Below are 23,605 nucleotides of genomic sequence, written 5' to 3' on the forward strand. Positions count from 1 at the left end.
AAAAAAAAAAAAACAAAAAAAAACAAAAACAAAAAAAAACTAGGTACCATGTTCTAGCCAGTTGATATATAAACTTAACCATCACATTGTTTTTTCTGATTCCAACCTCTGAATCATCCTTCCTTTTCCAAAGAAAATTAGATTGCAAATGAATGGGCTTCTGGATCTGAGAGTCCAAGACCTCTGTTTGCTCCATGTTTTATATTGTTTTATACTGTCTCTGTCTTTTGGGGTAAAGCTTTTCTCTTCTTCCTCCGCCTCATCATATAAAAGCTAACTATTAAAAATCTGTACCCTTCTAGGTGTGCTACATGAATTAACTCATTTAATCCTCACAACAGCCTTATGAGATAGATATAATGATTATCTCTTCTCTTTCGGGCAGAAAATGAAGCAAATGGGAAATAACTTGCACAAAATTGCACAGCTTACTCAGCAGGGTTGGGATTCTAACAGGCATTTTGTCCACAGACTTGCAGCAGCTATACATAGCATTGGACATATTGAAGCAAATACTTCCTTTCGGGGACTGACTCACCTTCTCTCGATCAACAGGGACAGTGCATTTCCAATAATTTGTTAAAATGTAATGAACATGTTGGAGGCAATTGTTTTGGTTATGAAAACAGACATCTGTCAACTTTAGTTAGAGCCTCTGGAAATGTCATCAAAGAACAAGCCTGACCATAGATTGTCTTGATGGAGGAAATCCAGGGGAGGAAATTGGCCCTAAATACCCTAATATGTGGAAAGCACAGGTGGAACAGGGCAAGATCTTCTCATTTTATTATTTCTTTATATTCTTTGAAGAAAAGAGAAAAGGCTGTAGCAGTGAGCATTCATTGTTTAATTACAGTACTTCTCACATCCAAATAATTGGCCATTCTCCTGCATTTTCAATAAGTTGCAAATATATGTCTATATCTATACTTGTCTATCTGTATAGCTGTAATTATATATATATATATATTAGCTGTAATTACATATATATATATATATAAAACAGAACATGAAGAAGAAAGTAGTGAGACACAATGTAAAATTAAAACTGGATTCTTAATTCTTTGAACTTTGTCTTTTTCGTCCTTTTGTTCCTTCCTCTCCCTTTTGATTTCTCTATCTGCCTTTTTTTTTGGGTTGTTGTTGTTGTTTTAATACCCCATTTCCCTTTATCTTTCCTTAAAAAAAAATTCGGAAAAAAAAGAAAAAAACACCCATCGTATATGTTTGCCTTCCTTTATTTTCCAACAAATTGGTTCTTTAAAATCAAGAAGTCAAGAAGGAAAGAGGAGACAAGTGAGGGAGGTGACCTCTCTGCAGTGGAAGGTCACGAAGGTCTTCAAAAACTGTCCAGGATTCCAGAGGACATTCTCCCTGGCTTCCCCTTCCCTGCCTGAAGTCAGAGCAGATGCCTCTGCTGGCCAGCCATCTGTTTGGACATGTGCAAGGGCATCTTACAGTTTCCATGTGAGATCTATTTGCCTGCTTCAACAGTGTGCCAGACTGGGGATCTTAAAATCTAGTGTCCAAAACGGATCTGCCATCATCCATAGCTCTCTTGTTTGTTCCCTTTGCTCTTCCTGGAGTCTACTTTTAAACAGAATTCACACATTATATATAATTGCCTCATTCCTACAATTCAGCCTCTGGGAAAAGGGGCAGTGGAAACCACAGAGCAAGAAAGATGCTAGATCAAAGATACTAGAAAAAATATTATTTTAACAAGGTACAAGTCTGGGCCAGGAGTCAACAATGCAATAACCCCTTCCAGGAGGCATCTCCCCCTAAAATCTTCCCTTATCCTCAGCATTGCTTCTCTTCAATCCCCTTACTTACACTAAAGATTGAGTCAGAATATATCTGTGACATTCACCATGGAACTCTCCTGAGGTCCCCCATTTCAAAACATTTGAAATACACTGTCCTGGAACACTTGGTGAAAGAGCGATCAAATACCACCCTGCATGCTCCTGATTAATTATCTTGTTAGGAACACACTGTATGTAGCACATTGCATCTAAATGCAAATTTTTGTATTTGAGATTTTTATTAAATTTGATCAGTCAAATGATTGCTTCTTTACGCTGAAAGGGGTTGGGACTGATTAGCTGTAGCAGCTCAAATGATCCACAAGGAGACAACTATCTTCTTGCTTAATTTAAAATAGACCCCCTTGTCCCCATTGAGGAAGTAGAAGATAAATAGTACTTTGAGGAGCAAACTGCAATAAGACAATAACAGCAGTGCAGGGCAACTTACCCCAAGACTAGTGATAATTGAGTGCTAACCATTATATTGGTGATTTTCAAATTCTGGGGCCATATTTTGCAGCGTTTTACACACACACACACACACACACCCACAGTGCATTTAACATTTTATGAGTCTTTGCTTTTCTGTATGATTGTACTTTATTTATTTTCCATTCTACCCTGCTTTACTTTATTCTTTGTTTTTAATGTTTAAATGCTGGTTGCAACCCAGTTAAACCTCTATAAGCAAACTTGATCTTCCATTTAAGAAAAACAGAAAGAAAAGAAAATTCCATTAGAGGCTGCTCCTACTCAAGGCATTTCTAAGTTTCATTAAAACCCCAAATGAATGATGGAAACAATGTTCCTAAACAATACCTCCAGCCCAAAGTGCTCATTGTAAAGGGTCAGCCTAAAATCAGATAAAGCAGCAGGGCTGAGAACAGCAACACAAGTGTGTGGAAGAATGTGCTGAAGACGGCAAGCTTGGCAGCAGAAAGTATTCCCTGGCGCATGGCATTATGTTTAAAATGATGCCAGCTTCCAAGGACATTTTACGTTCTCAAATGTAAGTGCTGGCTGTACTTAAATGGTTTTCCAGCACTGCTCCCCTCCCCATACCCCCTGCTCAGACCCTTAGACCACGGGGTGTCTGGGAGGTGAGATGGCCTCATGTCCAAGGCTGGCCATGACTATCATTTTTCCCACTGCCTTCCAGACTGAGTTAGGCATCATTACCTTTCATGGCATCCTTTTATGGTGGACAGATCTGTTTTACAGATTGTGGCTTGTCAATCACCATGCTTCCTTTGTCAAGAGTAGTTCTCAGTTCATCTGGAGCCCAACATATTAATGTCAAACATTCTATTTTGATGGTGGAAAAAGCATTGATTCAATGTCTTCTCTTTGGAACACAATGGCAGACACATTATTTAATTTAAAACTAATAACCCCATAAAAATGGTAATTAATCCTATTTATATGAAAATGATCTTCAGGAAGGTTGAGCTAAATGTTCCAAAGTTCTGCAGCTAGTGGGTGGTGGGGATGAAAATACAATCCTGCCTGGGTCCCCTGAGCATGCTCTTCCTAATATGCATATAGACAGTATAGTTTCGCTTTGAACCAGAGTACATCAACTGGAACTTTCACAAAGAAAAAACTACTTTTAGCCAACACAGTGTCTCATGCCTGTAATTCCAGCACTTTGGGAGGCCAAAGCAGGAGGATCACTTGAACTTAGGAGTTTGAGGCTGCAATGAGCCATGATCGTGCAAATGTGCTACAGCCTGCATGACAGTGAGACTCTCCTTCTAAAAGAAAAAAGTAAAGGCAACCAACTCTTGATCCTGTACTTCCACACTCAAAATTTCCCTATATATCCAAAAACCCTAAGAAGGCATCTGAGATTGAATGAAAGCGGAGCTGGAGATCATGAGACTGAGTTCCTAGATCACTTCATGGGTCAGACAAGATATTTCCCTTGAAACGTGAGCAAAGAGATGAAAAGAGGGGAGTGAAAGGAAGTAGAACTGGAGAGAGAGACATTTAATTAGATATACCACTCGAGGAGAAAAAACTGTAAGATATGTACTCTCAGATTACAGGGGCTGCAATGGAAAAGATTTGATTAAAAATCTGTTGTTCACTTCATTTTCTGTCCTCTTCTCTGAGGTCATTATTCACAGTGCATTTACACTTTACAGATTTGGACTTAGTTCGTGATTAGTTTAGACATGACCTCTTTTCAGAGGCCTAACCTTCTAAAGCTTTCTGTCAAATCAGTTTGACGTTTTTATGATTGTTACTTAATGTTTTTGTGTAAGGAAGTTACCTATTTATAATTGAAAACAAGGAGAAACAGTTTTATTGTGGTTTGGGAAATGCTCCCTAGAAGTGGAGCCCTCTGCCAGGTGCTAATTGCATTCCTATTGTATTTTGGCTTCATGCTTCCCACACTAGGGAGAGGAAGAGGGTTTCTGGGGAGCGGGGAGATTTAAAGATAATTGAACAAGGTGAAAATGAATGCTCATTAAATTCCAGAATACAGGAGGACTCATTTCATATGAGAGTGCTGTAAATATGACTTTTAATGAAGTTATGACATGGTTGCCAATAAAAGTCATTTACTCTGCAGTATTACAGTTAATTATACACAGCTGGAGCCATTTATGGCATGTCCCTTGTTAACTTTGCCTTCGCTACAGATTAACCCTTTCAGCACAGGATCAGCAGGAAGCAGGCAGTTTTACACTCAAAGAAAACGTGAAATAAATGTCCCATATGACTCAGGATAATCATCACTAGCTGTAGGAGAACATGCCCACCTGTTCCTCTCCTTGGCTGTCCCTTCCTTCCAAGAGCACCTTGGAAGGTGAAATGCAAACAGAAAAGACAGAAGGAGAGAGATGTGCTTTTTTCTTTTTGAAAAAAAAAGTGAACACTTCTTGATTTGTGGGAAAATTTATAGATATAACCATTTTATTCCTAGTTTTAGGAGCATTTTATTAAATATATGCCACATGTACTGATAGCAGTGTAACTAAAATACTAAAATAAAGCCATCAAGAAATAGTGAAACTGACATGTCATCCTTAGCAGCTTCACCTGTTGACAAAGAGCCTGTTTACAAAGAGCCTGTTCCACAGCTTGGCTGGAAGAGATTTCTGTTTCTGAACATCTTGCATTCTGAGAAGGGTCGATAATCATAGGAGCCTGTAGGAGAATAGTAGTTACAAATAAGCAAGGCATCCCGGTTGGTTGTACCAGAAGCCAGAATAAAAGCACCTCCTAAAGCCCTGTTTCCTGAATGCACCATGAACAGCAGGAAGACCCTATTTTTTATTTATTAAGATAATTTCAACTATAGATGCAGCTTTCTACCTTCATTCTTGGAGTATCATTGCTGTGAAAAACTAGAGCAGTGCCATGCATTATGTTTTTATTATAGGGTGGGAGTAGGGGAGGACCTTACTCTGTGACCAAAATTGTCATAAGGTTTTGGTTTGGATTTTGATTTGTGTTAACAGTTTTCTGTCCATGAGTATTCAGCTGTCCAAGTCACCCAGATGTGGTGCTGGTATCTTCGTGGGACCACTCTAATTGGTTGTCTGAATGAGCTGTCACAGACAGTAATGTCAGAATCTCGCTGAGTTCATTCCTGGATTATTTCTGGTTCACAACTGTGTGGTTGACTGGTTTATCTCTGGTTCGTGACTGATCTGAATTAGTTCTGTCATTAATTAGTGGCCATTTGTTTTCTCTCCACCAGTGTTAAGTGCTAAGAGGTTGATTCCATGTTGTATGTCTGCAGGATTTCACAAAATTTCCATCAACTCTGGCCTTCCTCTGCTTTTACAACTGTTTCAAGGGAGCAGTTATTTTATGAGACCACAACCCACTCTAAACATTTGGTGGAGAAAATCTCTCCAAGTCACATCATACATCATTGATCTTTTTCTTGGTGGGAAGGGAGAGTGGGGGAACACAGAAAGCACCTTCAAATGGCTTGTCTCAAATTGTCTCGTCTGTTGGGGGGTTGCTTGTGTTAGGATGCAGAAAAGAATACCTCAAAGTGAAGGCCTCAGAGGCAAAAGTTTTTCTCTCACTTTGTTTTACACTCTTGTCTCTCAAGTCCTATTTTCCCCCAAGGCTACCCATAGAACCTAGAATCCCTCTTCCCCAAGGTGAGTGAGTCATAGAAACCAGAACTCCTTTACTCCAAAGCCAGTCATAAAACCTAAAATCATTTCTCTAACTTTTCCCTCCCCTTTCTGTGTGAAAATTAGTTATAAATAAATAATCTGACCTACCTTGTTTGACAGTAGGCATAAGAATCCCATTGTACATAAATGGTTCTGTTACAAAGATACATGCACACATATGTTCATTGCAGCATTATTTATAATAGCAGAAGTCATATAATCAACCTAAATGCCCATCAATGGTAGACTGAATAAGGAAAATGTGGTACATATACACCATGGAATACTATGCAGTCATAAAAAGGAATCAGATCATATTCTTTGTAGGAATATGGATGGAGTTGGAAGCCATTATTCCCGACAGGCAGGTTAACACGGGAACAGGAAACCAAACACTGTTAAGTATGTTTTCACTTATAAGTGGAAGCTGGCTGATGTGATCACATGGACATGTGTGGGGAGGGGGTACCAAAACACACTGGGCACCTATGGTGGGGTAGGGAGAGGGAGATCATCAGGAAGAATAGCTAATGAATGCTGGGCTTAATACCTGGGTGATGGGATGATCTGTGTAGTAAATCACCAAGGCACACGTTTACCTGTGTAACAAACCTGCATATCCTGCACATGTACCCCTGAGCTTAAAATAAAAGTTGTGAAAAAAACCCATTCCAGAGAGGGTCCTGCCCCACATCCAGAAAGAAGGAGTGCTGTTCAGAGAGGCCAAGAAGAATCTAGACAGACAGGCCTCGCAGTCTATCAGCATCAGGTTATACCCTTTTTGCCCAATCATATTTCTACATGGCTGTCCAAATGTTGTTAAACCTAAGCCCATAAATGGACAATTTCCCTTGCATCTTTGAGTCTTCATTCTGAAGGCTCCTGGATATTCTCATTAAATACATTTGTACGCCTTTTCTCCAATTAATCTGCTTATTGTGAGCTGAGTTTTCAGCAAATTCCCAGCACTTGCGTACCATTCCCCTGTATACTGGCTTTTGTAAAAGCGGATTTTTCTGATGCTGTCCTGTGTGTGTCTGTAAGAAAATCCTCTTCACTCTTTACAGAGGGAACAGAATTACAATGAATGGTCTGTTTCTAATTAAAACCCCTCTCCATTTGTAACTAGATTTTTTTTAAGGGACATGTTTAGACATTTGCTGATCATAAGAATCTGTCATATTTCCACACCCCAAGACAAACACACACATCTTCCATTAAAGGGGAGAAAGCATAGGCAAATATTTTTTACAAACTGAAACGGTTTGACATGGTTTGCAGAGCACAGGGCCTGGCTTGGCTTGTCTATCGGGTTGTGCATAAACCTGAAGGATGATGGAATGTGAATGCAGATGGAATTCACAGGGTTTATCTGGAGTCTGAAGACCTCTTATCAATGAGCACCTTCCTAAAAAATTAAATGGCATCTATATAACCTCGCCTTTTCTTGATTTTCTCTTGAAAGATATTAAGAGTTACCCCCTCTGAGAATAAACTAGAAATCTCTACCTTAGTAGCGTGGCACCCAGACAAAGATCCCTATGTGAGGTTCAAACCCCAAATATTTCCCACTTGTCCAATATTTTGATAAGATTAGTCTGATGCATAATTTAAAATATTTTCTGAGCATAGCTCTAATATACCTTTGTCTAACTCTGAAGGATGTTAACAAATTAGAATACAGCATCTTAAATTTAAAGAAGAGAAGGAAGAAATTGAATTGTTAATGCTTTAAGTACACTGGCCTTTTAAGAAAATCTCCCTACCAGCTCAGAAAAGTCAAGCTGTGCTGGCAATGAAAATTACTAGATAAGAAACAAAGAAATGCAAATGGTATCAGCCAGCAACAACTGGCCATAAAAATGCACTAATGAAAGCTTCTAATACACATAAAACAAATAAATGCAGAATTATTATAAAGTCCTAGTATATGTAATACACCTCTGAATTGAAGTAAATCCCTTGATATATTAGGTGGATTTGATAACTTTGTCTTAAAATTTAGCAAGGTGTCTTCTAATTTTATCACAATGAGGAATAAAATATAAATTTAGCACTTTATATAAGATTGGGTATTTTTTATAGAAAGTAACTTTATCTTTCGCTTCCTAAATTTCCAAGTCTGTTTTGAAGTCAGATAAATTATCTTTGTTTCCATACAGTATTCAAGGTTATGAGAATGTACACATATGTAACTACTTGAAGTATAATTACTGTCTTCTTAAAGATTGGTTTTTGTGGACTTTAGACAATTCTGCAAATCATCTGGGATTTTTTTTTTTTTCTGCTTGCACTGTCTGAGTAAAAATTTAAATGTCACCTCTCTGATGAAATGTTCTTGTCTATATACGACAATTTTGTGCTTTATAAAGCACCAATTAAGATGGTACGTTCAATGTGGTAAAGCCATTCTCTGGTTAGGTTAATATATATTGAAGCTAAAATTAAAGGTCTTAAATTTTTCATATAAATATATATTTATGTAAAGGAATATTGAAATTATTAAACAAAGAAAGCTTATAACCAATTGAAAATTCATCTTGTAGTATTTGGTCAGATACTAACATAGCTAGTAAAAATCATCAATTACATATCATGGAATCTACTCTTCCCCTGATATACTCACATTCAAAAGCCTTCTAATACTTGTGTGTCTTTTAAATTTATTTTATTTTATTTTATTTTAGAGACAGGATTTCCATGTGTTGCCCAGGCTAGAGTACAATGGCTTGATCATAGCTCACTGCAGTCTCAAACTCTGGGCTCAAGTGATCTTCCCACCTCAGCCTCCTGAATAGCTGGGGTTACAGGTATGGGTTACACCATACCCAGCTAATTTTTAACTTTTTTGTAGAGATGATGTCCCACGATATTGCTAAAGCTGGTCTTGAACTCCTGGCCTCAAGCAACCCTCTATTCTTGGCCTACCAAAATGCTGAGATTATAAGCATAAGACACCACTCCTGGCCTGTGTGTCTTTTTGATGATCTTTATCAAACTCAGAATTTTTTACTAAGGTATAATTTACATACACAAAATATGGAACATTTTGAAATGTGTAATTTGATAAATTTTGACAAATATATACAACTGTGTAATCATTACCACAATCAAGATGAAAATGTTGATGATTTCCAGATGGTTCCTTATGCCCCTTTGCAGTAATTCTCCTTACCACCCTGGTACTAGATAACCACTTATCAGTTGTTGTCACTGTAGGTTTGATAAGTCTTTTTAAAATTTTTATATACTTGGGTTTATAGCGTATGTAGCCTTTTGTGCCCGGCTTCTCTTGCATGGCATAATGGTTTTGAGATTCATTTGCACTACATTTTGGGGCTATTTTGATTGAAGCTGCTATGGATATTTACATGCAAGTCTTTTGGTGGGCATGTATTTTTTATTTTTCTAGGAATGGGATACTGCATCCTAAGTATATGATTAAATTTATGGAAAACTGCTAAACTCATTACCAAAATGATCATTTTTAAAAATAAAACTTCCTCATTTCCAAAACAACTGAAGTTTCTTATAATTAATAGAGTAACTTATCCTAGGTTTATATGAAAATCTTTCCTTTCTGATTAAATAAATTAGTCAAAACAATAATCATTTCTTATCTTCAGGTATCTATAACTTATGACCATTTCTCAACATAACAATGGTTGTCTTCTGACAATTCATTTACATATATATTCAATTATATATATATTCAATTACATATATATTAAATTTCTTAATAAAGGCCTATCATTTTATACTTCTTTTCCAAATTTAGGTCCCAAATTTAGGATAACAAAAACATTAAACTACCTTCTACAACTGAAGGATCACTTCCTCAAGGACCTCTGGGTGACCCCAGGATATACTCTCTCAACCCATTAAACAAACAGATGCTAAAAATAACTAGGATCCTATGTATTCACTATATATGTATACATTTTTAATTAAACTTTATTTTTTGAGTAGTTTTAAGTTCACAGAAAAATTGAGTGAAAAGTACACAGATTTCCCATATGTCCCCTGCCCCAGCACTTGCACAGCCTCCCCCATTATCAACATCCCTCACCACAATGGTGCATTTTTACAATTATGAATGTACTTTGATATATAATTATCATTCAAAGTCTGTCGTTGGCATTAGGGTTCACCCTTGGTGTCGCATGTTCTGCGGGTTTGGATAAGCGTGTAATGACATGCATCACCATTATGGCATCTTATAAAGTAGTTTCCCTGCTCTCAAAGTCCTCTGTGCTCTGCCTGTTTGTCTTCACTCTATTTTTAATTAACTCAACACTATATTGAAAGCTGTCCTATTTATCAAGATCAAAATATGGAAAGAGCTATCTAATCAAAAAGAGCAGCTCAATCTTAGCTAGATGAATTATGTACAGGTAAAATGTTAATATGAATAAGTTTCAACCACTGTTTACCTTACATGATGGATAAAACCTACTTGGCTTCATGGGCAAAGATGGGCACAAGAATTTCAACAGATTGAATTCTAAGAAGTTTTATTCATAGGTTTGAAATGCCCTTATCAATGGGTAACTATTTTAACACATACTTTTCTGGATGGGTTGGAGGGGCTGGGAAATGTTTTAATATCATTGCTTTTCATGATACGTTCTTCCCACCAGGATAATCACTGTGTAAAGCATAAAGTAGTTATGTGTTATATTCCAATAGGTGGTTCTGCTCTCCCTCATTTTAATATTGCTGGTTACTGTGATAAGTTAATCACAACTCTTTGGTCTTAGTATCAATAGGTGGTTCCTGGTTTTTCTACCACAGTTGCCTAAAGGGCTCTGCTACAAATTTCAGGTTGTAGGAGCCAAGAGGAAAGGTCTCATTGTCTCTCTGAAGATTTGCTGAAAAATCAATTTGCAAAAGACAGATTAGTTGGAAAAAAGGCATATAAATTTATTTAACATGTATACAAGGAAACCTTCAGAACGAAGACCCAAAGATGCAGGGGAAACTCCCTTTTTATGCTTAAGGTGAACAAAATATGGACAGCCATGTAGAAATATGATTGGACACAAAGGGTGTGAGCTAATGCTGATAGACAGAGTGGGGACAAACAGCAAGTTCTGTCTGTCTAGATTCTTCTTGGTCTCTCTGAGCAGCACTCCTTCCTCCTGGGTGTGGGACAGGACTCTCTTGGAATGGGGGTCCTATGACCTACAGTCCATTCAGGGAGGTCAGATAATTTCTTCATGGTCAGTTTTTATACAGAAATGTGTGGGGAAAGTTAGAGTCATAGTTTTAGGTTTTATGACTGGCTTTGGAGAAAAGAAGTCCTGGTTTCTATAACCAACTTTGGGGAAGAGGGATTCCAGGTCCTATTGCTAGTCTTGGAGGAGAATGGAACTGAGAGACAGGAGAGCAGGGGAAAGTCAGAGAGAAAATTTTACTTCTGAGGCTGCTTCTGAGGCCTTCATTTTGGGGTATTGTTCTCTGGATCCCAACAAGGTCACAAACTGAATCTCATGGAAGAAAAATTTTAAAAACATGGTAACTTCTGCAAAACCACGTATTAAAGATACTCTTGATACTCAGAGTAGATCAGTGACTCGTGTGGCTTCAGGACAGGGCCATGGGCACATGATCCCTAGGATGAGCTAGCAATACAGATGTAGCAGCTCTGACTGCGTTTCTCCATCTGTTCGGTGCCTGCTGAGCTGCCCAACTTCCAACCTTTGGGTGCAGGTGGCACAGGCCGACAGGCTGCTTTCAAGAGTAATATGGACACATTTACGGAATTGTTTCAACAACAGATTCCCCAACTCAATTTTAGTGCTACTCTTAATGCACCCTTGCTTCAGTCCCTCTAATCTGATTAAAGAAATGGCTGCTTGGGAAGGTGTCACCACCTATGTTTTGGGTGATCAGAAGATACACTGAAGGAGTGAAGAGTATAGAAGGAGTCAAAAAAAAAAAAAAAAAAACTTGCCTGAAATAAACATCAATCTTGTGTCAGCAATGCATTCAAAGACAACCAGATGTGTCAACTTTTTTTGTCCTGGTAGATTATGTCCCTTGCTAACTGACAGAGTGGGCCCAGAATTCACAGAACTGAGACCTGCTGCCTAGGATGCCAGAGCTTCCTCTTAACAGCTGTCACTCTGTAGTTACAGAAACAATGATGACTCTGCTTAGGAATCCATGGCCATTTTCCTGGGCGGAGCTCTTCAGGTCCTTCAAGCCGGTCCTGACCTCTTTAATGTCTTTCCTATCCCCACCAAGATTTTCTGAAGAAATTAAAATATACCTCGTTCTTTAACTTAGGAGATGAATCGTTTTTCACAGAGCTACACCATGTAGAAAGCAGCTGGGTGAAAAATGCTCTTTAACACTTCACCCAATAAACAAAAAGGGAAGGAGGCTTTTACCTGCTCAGACTTTGAGGAAAAGATTGTCCCATGTGGACCTCTGCAACAGAAGCCCTAAGTACAATTACACTCTGACCTCCTCAGATCCCTTTTCCACTTTTGTCCAAGTGGATTGTCAATGTGTGTGTGTGTGTGTCTGGGGGGGTTTGTTTTTTTGTTTTCATTGCTTATTTTACACAGTCTCCCTCTGTCACCCAGGCTAGAGTGCAGTGGCGCGATCTCGGCTCACTGTAACCTCTGTGTCCCAAGTTCAAGCGATTCTCCTGCCTCAGCCTCCTCAGTAGCTCAGACTACAGGTGTGTGGCACCATGTCCAGCATTTTTTTTTTTTTTTTTTAAGTAGAGGTGTGGTTTCATCGTGCTGTCCAGGGTTGTCTAGAACTCCTGAGCTCAGGCAATCCACCCGCCTCAACTTCCCCAAATGGTAGGATTATAGGCATGAGCCACCATGCCTGGCCGGATTGTCAATGTGTTTTTATTCCCAGAAAATAGCAGGGACCTGCAAATTTTGTTGAAGAGCTGCCCTTGACTATCAAAACCCACTTTATTTGCACATCTAGGGAGCTAAAGTGTTTAGAAATTTGTGTTCTCCACAGGGCAGTTCACCAGAGACTCCAAGTCCTCCGTGCCTGATCAGGATAATTCTGAGGTGTGACTTTCTTATCTCCAGAGCTCATTTGCAGGATCAAGTTATGCTGTGTGGGACTTCATCTGGTGCCTCTCACTTGCTTTGCTTCTTCCTGTTCTGGGGCCTTCCTTCCCCCACTCACCCATTTTTTCTTAGGAATACCTCATGATAAATCACTTTGAAGTTACTGTGACTACATCCTCCTCTCCCAGCTTCAACTTGGTGTTCACAGCGCCTCCTTCCAAAGTTTAATCCATCAGGTTCTATGGTTCAAGGTCCACTTCTCACTATAAGAAGAAGAGGTTCAGTTTTTCTGACCTCTCCAATAACCACGAAGTCAGACACTTCAGGCTTCAGTTGTCTACTGAAGAAAGGGTTGCCGAAGTTTGGACCCAGGTTTTGCCAGTTTCAGATGATGAAGAATGAAATTTGGACCTAGGTATAGGGAGGTAGGTTCTTCCAAATCCAATCCAGTTTTTTCACCCGCTGGAGTTTCGGTAGATGACTAAGTTACCCCAACAGCTCCCTGAAAATTACATCTCAGCACAGCAAACCTTTTCTTCTACTTTTAAATTTTGTTTTAATGGAAGAAGCACAGTCTAGTTTTATATGAGAAAATAGTCCTTGTTTAAAACACATGTTTAATCTTGCTCCTGGAAAGAAAAAAGAAATCAAAAACATGGCATTGTAGAATTAAGAATTATATAACTCTCACCAAAGCTTGGCTCATATTATATGAATCACCACTTTCACTGTGAATGGTTCTATTTCACCAATGGTGCCAGCTCCTTTTAAATTCTTTCTTTTGCCAAATCTCCCCTCTAATAGAAGACTGGGGCAAATGTAGAATCAACTCCACTTATCCTGAGTGTAAGAAGGAAACTCAGACAACATACTCCATTATGACCGTGACTTGTAGATATGTAAGTTGCTTCATGGTTAAGAAAAAAGTCCTCTTCATGACATTATATCAAAAACATTAAATACCTTACTGTATAAATTGTTTAATGGCATATTGAAAGTATGACATAAACACACATTAAGTAGTACAGGATCTTGAGAAGCGTTTAACGTTTTCAGTACTTGAAGGAAGATGGTAAAGTAAGGATCAGTCTAAACATGGATTCTCAGGGCAGTGTTGTAATTTAGCTGGTGTGAGATTGGGTTGAAGCAGTATTGACCCTAAGGTTTAATCTGAAAGTTATAAAGTTTGCTTGTTTAATCCTGTCCTTGAAAACAATTTATTATATTATCAAAACCCCCTACCAGCTCCTAATATTGTTCACAGATAGCTCCCATTAAGATAATCCCATTAATTAAGGTTTTACTGTAATTTCCTAATTAGAATGCATCATCTGTTCTTAATGCCAGTAAGACAGGGACTGCTAGCTGCTAATATCTGTCTCCCCTTCATCATTAATACCACACCTACAACTGGGGGGAGCCGGTAATGAGCCTAGTTTTAAAATATTAATTTCTCAGCCTTTGTAGAAACTACACATGGCCAACGGACACAGTTCTGGCTCCAGGGATGTAAGTGAGAATCATTAGAAGTAACTCCCAAGAAAGCTTGGAGGGGGTGGGCTTAGCTGGTGGTGTCCCTTTGATCTTGATCCTTCCTTTCCTCATGCCTGGAATATGGACACAGGTCTGGAGTAGCCATTTTCAGCCATAAGGCCCACAAGGGAAAGGATGGGGTGTGACTTTCTTATCTCCAGAGCTCATTTGCAGGATCGAGTTATGCTATGTGGGACTTCATCTGATGCTTCTTATTTGCTTTGCCTCTTCCTCTTCTGGGCCTCCCTTTCCCATTCACCTACCTGTTTTTTCTTAGGAATGCATTGTGATAAATCACTTTCCAGTTACTACGACAACATCCTCCTCTCCCAGAACCTGAGACGTCCGCAGAACCTCAGAGACTTCAGACATAAGAGTTATGATTTGCTGATCTGGTGCTTGCTAACAAACACCTAACTGGTTTTGTGGAAAAAGTAAAACCCCAGTTTGTTTATATTACTTGTGTGTTTATGTGTTTGTTTTAATTTTGTCACAGTGGAACATAAATCCCCTGGTAAGGCGAGAAAACATTTGTCCAAATTTTGACCTGGGAACCCAGAGTCTAAACAATTACATATTCTTGCTTTATTTCTGTCCATTTTTTAGATATGCCATTGACTTCTCCATGTTTCACTTTATGTTACAAAGATGAGTAGACAGTGACATCAGCTCTGTTAAATTGAAAAAAAAAAAAAAGATTGCTACCTATGTGGTGTGATAGTAGAATCTTTAAACTCCTTGGGTACACACACCCCAACACCCATCAGCAAACTGATTTCTCTGTTTCATCAAACAATTCTGTTCAAATGCTATCATGGGCCCTGGCATGGTGGGAGAATAGCTTGAGACCAGGAATTCCAGACCAGCCTGGAGCAACATAGTGAGACTCCCGTCTCTACAAAAAATATTAAAAAATTCACTAAGCATGGTGGCATGTAGCTGGCTAATTTTTAGTCCTATAGTCCTAGCTACTTGAGAGGCTGAGACAGGAGGTTTACTTGAGTCCAGGAGTTTAAGGTGACAGTGAGCTATGATTGTGCCACTGCACTCTAGCCTGAGGGACAGAACAAGACCCTGTCTCGAGAAACAAACAAACAGAAAAAACAAGAAGATGCCATCAAGTAAGGAAAAGTAATAGGATTTTATTTATTAGGCATTATTCCTTTGTGTAAAAACAGCTTTGCTGGAGTTGTGTTTTGATGGTAAACGAGGGAAAGAACAGGGACCGACCGGGATCATTGATGTAAAGCAGGAGGTGGCAATTTTGTTCTACTCTGTGCTGTACTTCCATTCAACGTGTGTCTTTATTTCTCATTTTTCACCAAACTCCGGATGCCAAAGCACGCATTGATCAAGACCACCCATTTCCGCATCCTCTGTTCATCTTTGCATATGTTTGTGGGTGTTGCTGCCTACAACAATATCTGGTGTCTGGCAGTTGGGTGGCTTGCATCCTCCAGGGTCAGATAAGGGCATATCTTTCCCACAGTTGTTGATAATGGTACCAAGGAAAGGCTAATTGTTGAAATTCCGTGAGTGTTCTTCCTGATGTGGAGGAGCTGGAGTGAATTATTTTGTGGACCCTGCACTCTGCAGGGGAGCCCCGGGTCCTTAAGGTGGGGAGTTTGATAAGCCGTCTGTTCTGAGGAGCTTGGATTAGTCCATCTGTTCCTGGTTTTCAGAAACCTGAGGTGAAGAAAATAAATAACAGAGAAAACAAAATGAAAATACCCCAGTTCCTGAATTGCAGTAAGTCTGCTTGTTTTCCTAAATCGCTTGATTCTTCCAGATGAACTAGCTCCTGCTGGATTTCCTGGAGAGAGAGAGAGAAAAGCAGCATCCAGATTTTACTTTCCAGGATTTTTTAATCTCTCAGAAATACGGCCCATTATTGCATAAAAAGTGATATTTTCCATTATTTTGTCAAAGAAATAAGGATGTAAGGGTTATTATATAAGATTAATATATAAACTCCCTTTCTCCCTGTTATTTGCTTTGTAAAGGCCATTTATAAGTTTCCAGCCAAGGCCTATTTGCACTTCCTTTTTCCATAAGCAGGAGGATATAGCCAAGAAATCAGGTATTAAAGATGAGGTAATTATGGCCTCCAAATATCTAGAGTTAATTGTGGAGGAGGATTTGTACTCTTTGGCCTTGGTTCCAGAAAGTAAAATTAAGGCTGACCGATAGGTAGAAATTACAGGAAAGGAGATTTCAGAGCTTAGAGAATATTCTGATCTATCACTTAATAAGTTTTAAGTGAAACACCTTGGATGACAGTGGGAGTCCATATGTGTTGGAGAGCAAAGAGGCAATGGAGGCCGAGCACAGTGGCTCACATCTGTAATCCCAGCACTTTGGGAGGCCATGTCAGGAGGATCGCTTGAGCCTAGTATTTTAAGACCAGTGTGGGCAGCATAGTGAGACCCCATCTCTACAAAAAAATAAAAACAATTAGTCAGGTGTGGTGGCACACACTTGTAGTCCCAGCTACTCAGGAGGCTGATGTTGGAGGATCTCTTGAGCTCAGGAGGTCAAGGCTGCAGTGAGCTGTGGTTGTATCACTGCACTCCAGCATGGGTAACAGAGCAAGACCTGTCTCAAATGAAAAAAAAAAAAAAAGGAAATGGAAGGATAGGAGGTGAGTAGGGTTGCTGTATAGAAGGTGCTGACTGGCTTGCATGTTGTTCACTCACTCTACAAGTCATTGCAATTTGTTTTCTATTCTCAGGCATCTCTGAAACTAATATTTGCTTATGGTTAAGATGGTGTCTGTGTTTATAGTTATTTTCCACACGAGTCAAGGCTAAGGCAGATATTCAATTGATTGCTTCCTTTTCTTTTACTGGTAAAATAATTTTTTCAAGCTTTCCTTTTCTCTGAGGGTGAGAATTTCAGCTTTGTTCAGGGGTCTCAGTTCTAGACCTCATTCTAGCAAACACCCAAGGCTCTGTCTTCTGTCTCCAGCCTGCCATTTAAATTTGAGATTATAAATCCTCCGTATGGAATTTACACCCCACAGGTACTCCTTGCATTGGAATTAGCTTCCACTCTGGTTTAAAGTCTCTCTGATTTGTAGAACGAGTTGACAAACTACCTCTTACCTTCTATACTGGTTTTCTGTTGCTACTGTAACACATTACCATGAATTTAGTGCATTAAAACTATGCAAGTTTATGCAATTTTATTATCTTACAGTTCTGGAGGTCAGAAATTTGATCAATGTCTACGTAGGCTAAAATGAAGGTGTCAGGAGGGCTGCGTCCCTTTCAGAAAGCCTTAGTGGAGAACCAGTTTCCTTGTCTTTTTCAGCTTCTAGATGTGTGTGGCCCCCTTTCTCCATTTCAAAGCCAGTAACATGGCACCCTGGAAACACTTTCATGGTCACTCTTTCCTCTGACTCTGATCTCAGTTGGGAAAGGTTCTCCTCTTTTAAAGATTCGTAATTAAATTGGGTGGCACACCTGGATAATCAAGATAATCTCCTCATCTCAAATCTTTAACCTTAATTACATCTGTAAAGTTCGTCTCTATATGTAAGGTAACATATTCACACCCTCCTGGCATTAGGACGTGGACATGGTGCATGGGGGAAGAGTGTATATATTCTGTCTACCACAGGTTCCTACTAATCCTACTATGGTTTGATATGCTTTTCTAGAAGGGTATGGGGTTTCAAGACATTTTACAGCTCTATAAGCCAATCAACCACAAAAGAGCTTTAGCTCTTGGAACATTATTATAGAAGGAAATTTTAGAGTACAGTGAGTTCATTTTGACTTTTCATATAATTGTCATATTTCTGTTTCTGTATTAATCTTCCCTTTAAAAAAGCCACTCCCTGGGTAGACTAGATCTCCGTAGTAAATACTCTACTTATAACTGTCTTGTCTAAGCAAATTTATGCATCTAAATTTATTTACCTTTCAATCTAATGTACATGTTCTGCATTGCCTAACTTTGAAAGAGACCGTTTATTTTCTCTGGCATTTTAAAAAATTCTGGTATGCTGCATACGAAACCAATGCTTTGGCCAGATTTTTTAATGTATAAATTTAAGGGGTGTGAGTGTGGTTTTGTTACCTGGATATATTGTGTAGTGGTGAAGTCTGGACTTTTAGTGAATCCATCACCCAAATAATGCACATTGTATCCATTAAATAATTTAGGGTTCCTTATTCTCCACTTTGAGTCTCTGATGTTTGTCAGTCTATACTTTATGTCCACGTGTATACATGCTTTAGCTCTTATAAGTGAGAACATGTGGTATTTGACTGTCGGTTTCTGCATCATTTCACTCAGGATGATGGCCTCCAGTTCCATTCATGTTGTTGCAAAAGACACGATTTCATTCATTTTATGGCTGAATAGTTTTCCATTGTGTAAATGTGCCATATTTTCTTTATCAAATCACCCTTTGATAGCCACTTAGCTTGATTCTGTATCTTTGCTATTGTGAACAGTGCTGTGAAAAACATACAAGTGCAGGCATTACTTTTATATAATTTTGGGAGGTAGATACACAGGAGTGGAATTCCTGAATAAAATGCTAGTTCTATTTTTAGTTACTTGAGAAACCTCCATTCTATTTTCCATAGCAGTTATACTAACCTACATTACTACCAACAATACATACATTTCCCTTTTCTCTATATCCTTGCCAGTATCTGCTTGTTTGTTTGTTTTGACTTTTTAATAATGGCCATTCTGACTGGTATAAGATGATATCTCATAGTGATTTTAATTTGCATTTTTCTGATTATTAGTGATGTTGAACTTTTTTGATATATTTTTTGGCGATTGTCTGTCTTCTCTTGAAAATATCTGTTCATGTCTTTTGCCACTTTTTAATGGGGCTACTTATGGGTTTTTAATGGTTGAATTGTTTGAGTTCCATGTAAATTGCGGATATCAGTCCCCTGTTGGATGCATAGTCATGAATTCTTTGCCTAGACCCATGTCAAGAAGAGTTTTCTTCTAGTATTTTTATAGTTTAAGGTCTTACATTCAAGTCTTTAATCCATCTTGAGTTTATTTTTTACATGGTGAGAGAGAAGTGTCCAGTTTTATTCTTCTGCATGTAAATATCCAATTTTTTCAGCACTACTTACTGAAAAGAGTGTCCTTCCCCAGTGTTTATTTTATTGACTTTCCAAAATCATTTGGCTTTAGATTTATGGCTTTATTTCTGAGTTCTTTATTCTGTTCTATTAGTCTATGTGTCTGTTTTTGTACCAGTACCATGATGTTTTGGTTACTATGGTCTTGTAGTATAATTTTAAATCAGGAAATGTGATACTTCCAGCTTTGTTCTTTTTCATATAGGATTTCTTTGGCTGTTTGCTCTCTCTTATGGTTTCGTATGACTTTTAGGATTTTTTTTTCTAATTCTGGGAAACATGACATTGGTATTTTGATAGAGATTGCACTGAATCTGTAGATTGCTTTGGGCGGTATGATCATTTTGACGATGTTAGTTCTGATTCATGAGCACGGGATATTTTTCCATTTGTTTGTATCCTCTACAATTGCTTTCATTGGTGTTTTGTATTTTTTCTTGTAGAGATTTTTCACTTCTTTGATTACATTTCTTCCTTGGTATTTTATTTTATTTTATTTTTGTTGTTATTGTAAGTGGGACTGCTTTATTGATTTAGTTCTTTGCTTGATAATTATTGGTATATAAAACACTACCAATTTTGTATGTTGAATTCATATCCTAAAACTTTACTAAATTCATTTTTCAAATCTAAGCGTTTTTTGGTAGAGTCTTTGATGTTTTCTGGATAGATATAAGATCACCTCATCAGTGAACAGATATAATTTGACTTCTTCTTTTCCAATTTGTATGCCTTTTATTTTTTTCCCTTATGTTTTGGCCAAAAATTATCTTCAGGTGGTTTCTAAATTTGAGAATAAATATGTCAGGGAAAGGACACCACCAGTCTGGCGGTTGAAGAGACAAGAATTCTATTCTCCTGCCACTAATGAAGTAGGGGACATTGAATTTATCATTTCATTTCATTGGATTTCAATGTTCTAATGGGTGAAAAGAAGGGATTGGACTAAACAACCTTAAAGGTCACTTCTACTCCAGAAGGAGGACTCACAGAGAATTCTAGATTCATTACTTTTTGCTTTGGAGAAATAATTCTTTATTTTGGAAGACTTAAACACAAGAAGATCTATTCTCAGCCATACCTGAAATTCCCTCCCTCTGTTCCGGTACACATTTCTGTTTTGATAAGCACATCATTTCCATCCTTTCAAGACGAGAGTTGAACAACCTTAAGGTTTTAAGGTCTTTTATGTTAGTTTCTACCTACTTTTCCACCTCAGCTCTCTGTCCTTCTACAAACACACTTATTCTCCAGCCTCACTGAAATACTTAGAGGTTCCGAGGTACAGGGTCTCAAATCATTTTGGACAGTGGCAATGTTATCTGTAAGAAGCAGATCTTAAGTGACTTTCCTGGCAACCAAAGTCAACCCAGAAGGGCAGAGCATAAAAAAAGGAGTTCTCAGAAACTCTCCATATGAGAGACTTTGTGGGAGTCAGAGGTATGACATTATATGGGTGGTAAGAAATAGATCCAGTGAAGTTTGAGTTTTTACTGTAATAATAATTCTGGGGAACTTCAGGTTACTTTAATAACAGAACTGTCTACAAATCTAGGGCACAGCCCTAACTTGTATGAATTATACTGTATCAGACCTTAAACTATTTTGAATTTCTCTGTTTTGTTTCACTTCCCCACTTTCTGCCAACCCCCTAACACAGACAACTCACATTCTTAGGCATAACAAGGGTTTAGAAATACACATCAAATAAGCCTTACTCATAGGATGGAATTACAAAGTAAATTTAATTTGCCCTTCAGTGTCCATTTAAATTTAGTCAAGAGGGCAACTCTCAATGAATATATGTGTAATTTTATGATTTTTCTGGGTTTGCTCAGAAAATACAGATTCTGACATCTATATTTTCAAATCACAGTCACTTGGTCTTAAGACTTAGATTTTGGTTGTTTTACAAATTAGGCTGTCTACTCTCATAGGATAATTAACAATTCAATCCATTCGAAGGTGGGATTTTTCCTTCTTCTCACTCTAAGGCCTGTATCCGGTAGAAAGCCTGTAGCCAGGGAAGGAAGATAAGGACAGAATCTTCTGTCTCTCACATTCTGTCACACTCACTAGCTGCTATGTTCCACTAGTGCTAAAATAGATAAGGGGGTGGGAGGAGCCAGGACTTGAGTTTTAGATTTTCCAGGCAGACACTGGGCACTATGAACTACTAAGTTCTCTGAGAAGTCTGAGTTGAAGGCCTTATGTGCTAACTTGAGTGAGAGAAAGAACTTTTTTCCCCTCCTCGTGTGGGGTAAGTAGACAACAATAAACCCCCAGCTACCTCCAAATACTCTCTTCCCCATTTCCTTCTTTTGATGTAGGGTGTAGACCCTTTGTACACCTGCATGTTGGTAATAGATTTCAGAATCATTGAAGTATTCTCTGCTACCTGCAACTTTCCAGTTCTACAGTGGGGTCTGTCTTGCAACTCACTATGATACCTGACCTTTTCACCTAAGGGTCGAAAATGAAACACCCATTTTCATAGTCTGTTGAAGAACATAAGAGAAAGTTTGTAGAGAAGGAAGCCACTGGTGATGGTAGGTTTCAGTCTGCGGACTTACCATGTCACCCAAGGATAGAAGTCCCTTAATCCTTTGAAGACCATTTCTTGACCAAATGTAATGCTTACTTTTGCACCCCTCCAGTCCTTCTCTCCTTTGTTCACTGTTATCTGCCTGTGCATCTAAATTGAATTCTTAACTATTGTTGTTGCTCCAGCCAACTGTATCTATTTAATTCAAGATAAACTTTAGTTTGAGAACAAATGGACAGAAAGTCCCAAAGTACCCATTACTGGGCAGTGTAGGGGAACCCTGAGTGTTGGAGGCACAAGACCTGCACCTGTTCCAAACAACCTCGGGAATTTGCTCTCTGTTTCCTGGGATCTCACTAATTTGAGACTTTTATAGTGGCAATAAAGAGCCTAAAACTACCTCATAAGCCTCTCTGTCAGACAGCAAATCCCTTAGCACTTCTTCTAATTAACTTCTAACCTGCCGGCCATGGGGATTTTTTTCTCCTTTAACTGATAATGAAATCTAGAATCTCAAAGTCTCCCCTGATTTTACTAGAGCTTTTCTAGTCATTAATTATGAGCGCTGTGTTTTTCTTGCTCACTTCGACTTTATAAGGTGCACCACTGTAGAAACTTACCTTTTTTATTATTATTATTATTTAGAATCAACTCTTAATTTCCTCCCAGATTTCATTTGCTTGCCTCTGCAGGATCAATAGAAACTTAGGAACAACAATAACAACAGCAATATCCACATAGGTGAAAATGGGTAAAGGTATTTTGGACTATGGGACACATTGAAAAATAAATTTGTGAATATAATATCTCATTTTTAGAGAAATCATAGCCTAAGCTTGGAGAAAAGAAAGTTCAATGAAGTGAAAGGAACAGAATAACAATGCATTCAAATTAGCAGAAGATACATAGCTCATTGAATACATCACTTATTTATTCACTAGTTCATTTATTTAACCAGTATTAATTAGCCATCTTTTATGTGCCAGGCACTGTCTAGATGCTGAGGAGGCAGAATTGAACATTCCCTGTGGAAGATACTGCTTTAATGGAGATCTCAAGCTCTCTTCCTGAATGATTACATAGGACTCCAGAGGTCAGTTACATGGTGTTCAGTAAAGTTGCCTTACCAACTAGACTAAAGCTGTTATGGGTTCTTGACCCATTATCTTTGGAAAAGTTAAAGAGAATTTCTTACCTCTGTATATGTCACATAGGCATTTCTCTGCTTTAGACATGTTATTTCTGTATTTCCCTATTAGAAGAGAGGTTATATGGTAAAAGGCATATTGATAAATGATGAAATACATTTTTTCTTTTTTTTCTTTTTATTTATTTATTTTTTTAATTATACTTTAAGTTCTAGGGTACATGTGCATAACGTGCAGGTTTGTTACATATGTATACT

At 38.3% G+C, this 23,605-nt stretch overlaps 1 long non-coding RNA gene across 2 annotated transcripts in view; it reads right to left on the reverse strand.

The window, feature by feature from the left end:
* The window catches only part of LOC108513571 (uncharacterized), a 53,728-nt gene that overhangs the window by 3,250 nt on the left and 26,873 nt on the right, over positions 1-23,605 (reverse strand). Inside the window, exon 3 of one of the 2 annotated variants that reach the window (XR_001880938.1) lies at positions 15,697-16,221. The exons of the other annotated variant lie outside the window; for it this stretch is intronic. This is a non-coding gene — a long non-coding RNA (uncharacterized LOC108513571). Of the gene's footprint in view, positions 1-15,696; positions 16,222-23,605 lie in introns of those variants that run through there. 2 annotated transcript variants of the gene reach the window in all.

The sequence above is a fragment of the Rhinopithecus bieti genome, unplaced genomic scaffold, assembly GCF_001698545.2.
Source record: "Rhinopithecus bieti isolate Rb0 unplaced genomic scaffold, ASM169854v2 scaffold_32047, whole genome shotgun sequence".
In the NCBI taxonomy this organism is placed as follows: Eukaryota; Metazoa; Chordata; class Mammalia; order Primates; family Cercopithecidae; genus Rhinopithecus; species Rhinopithecus bieti.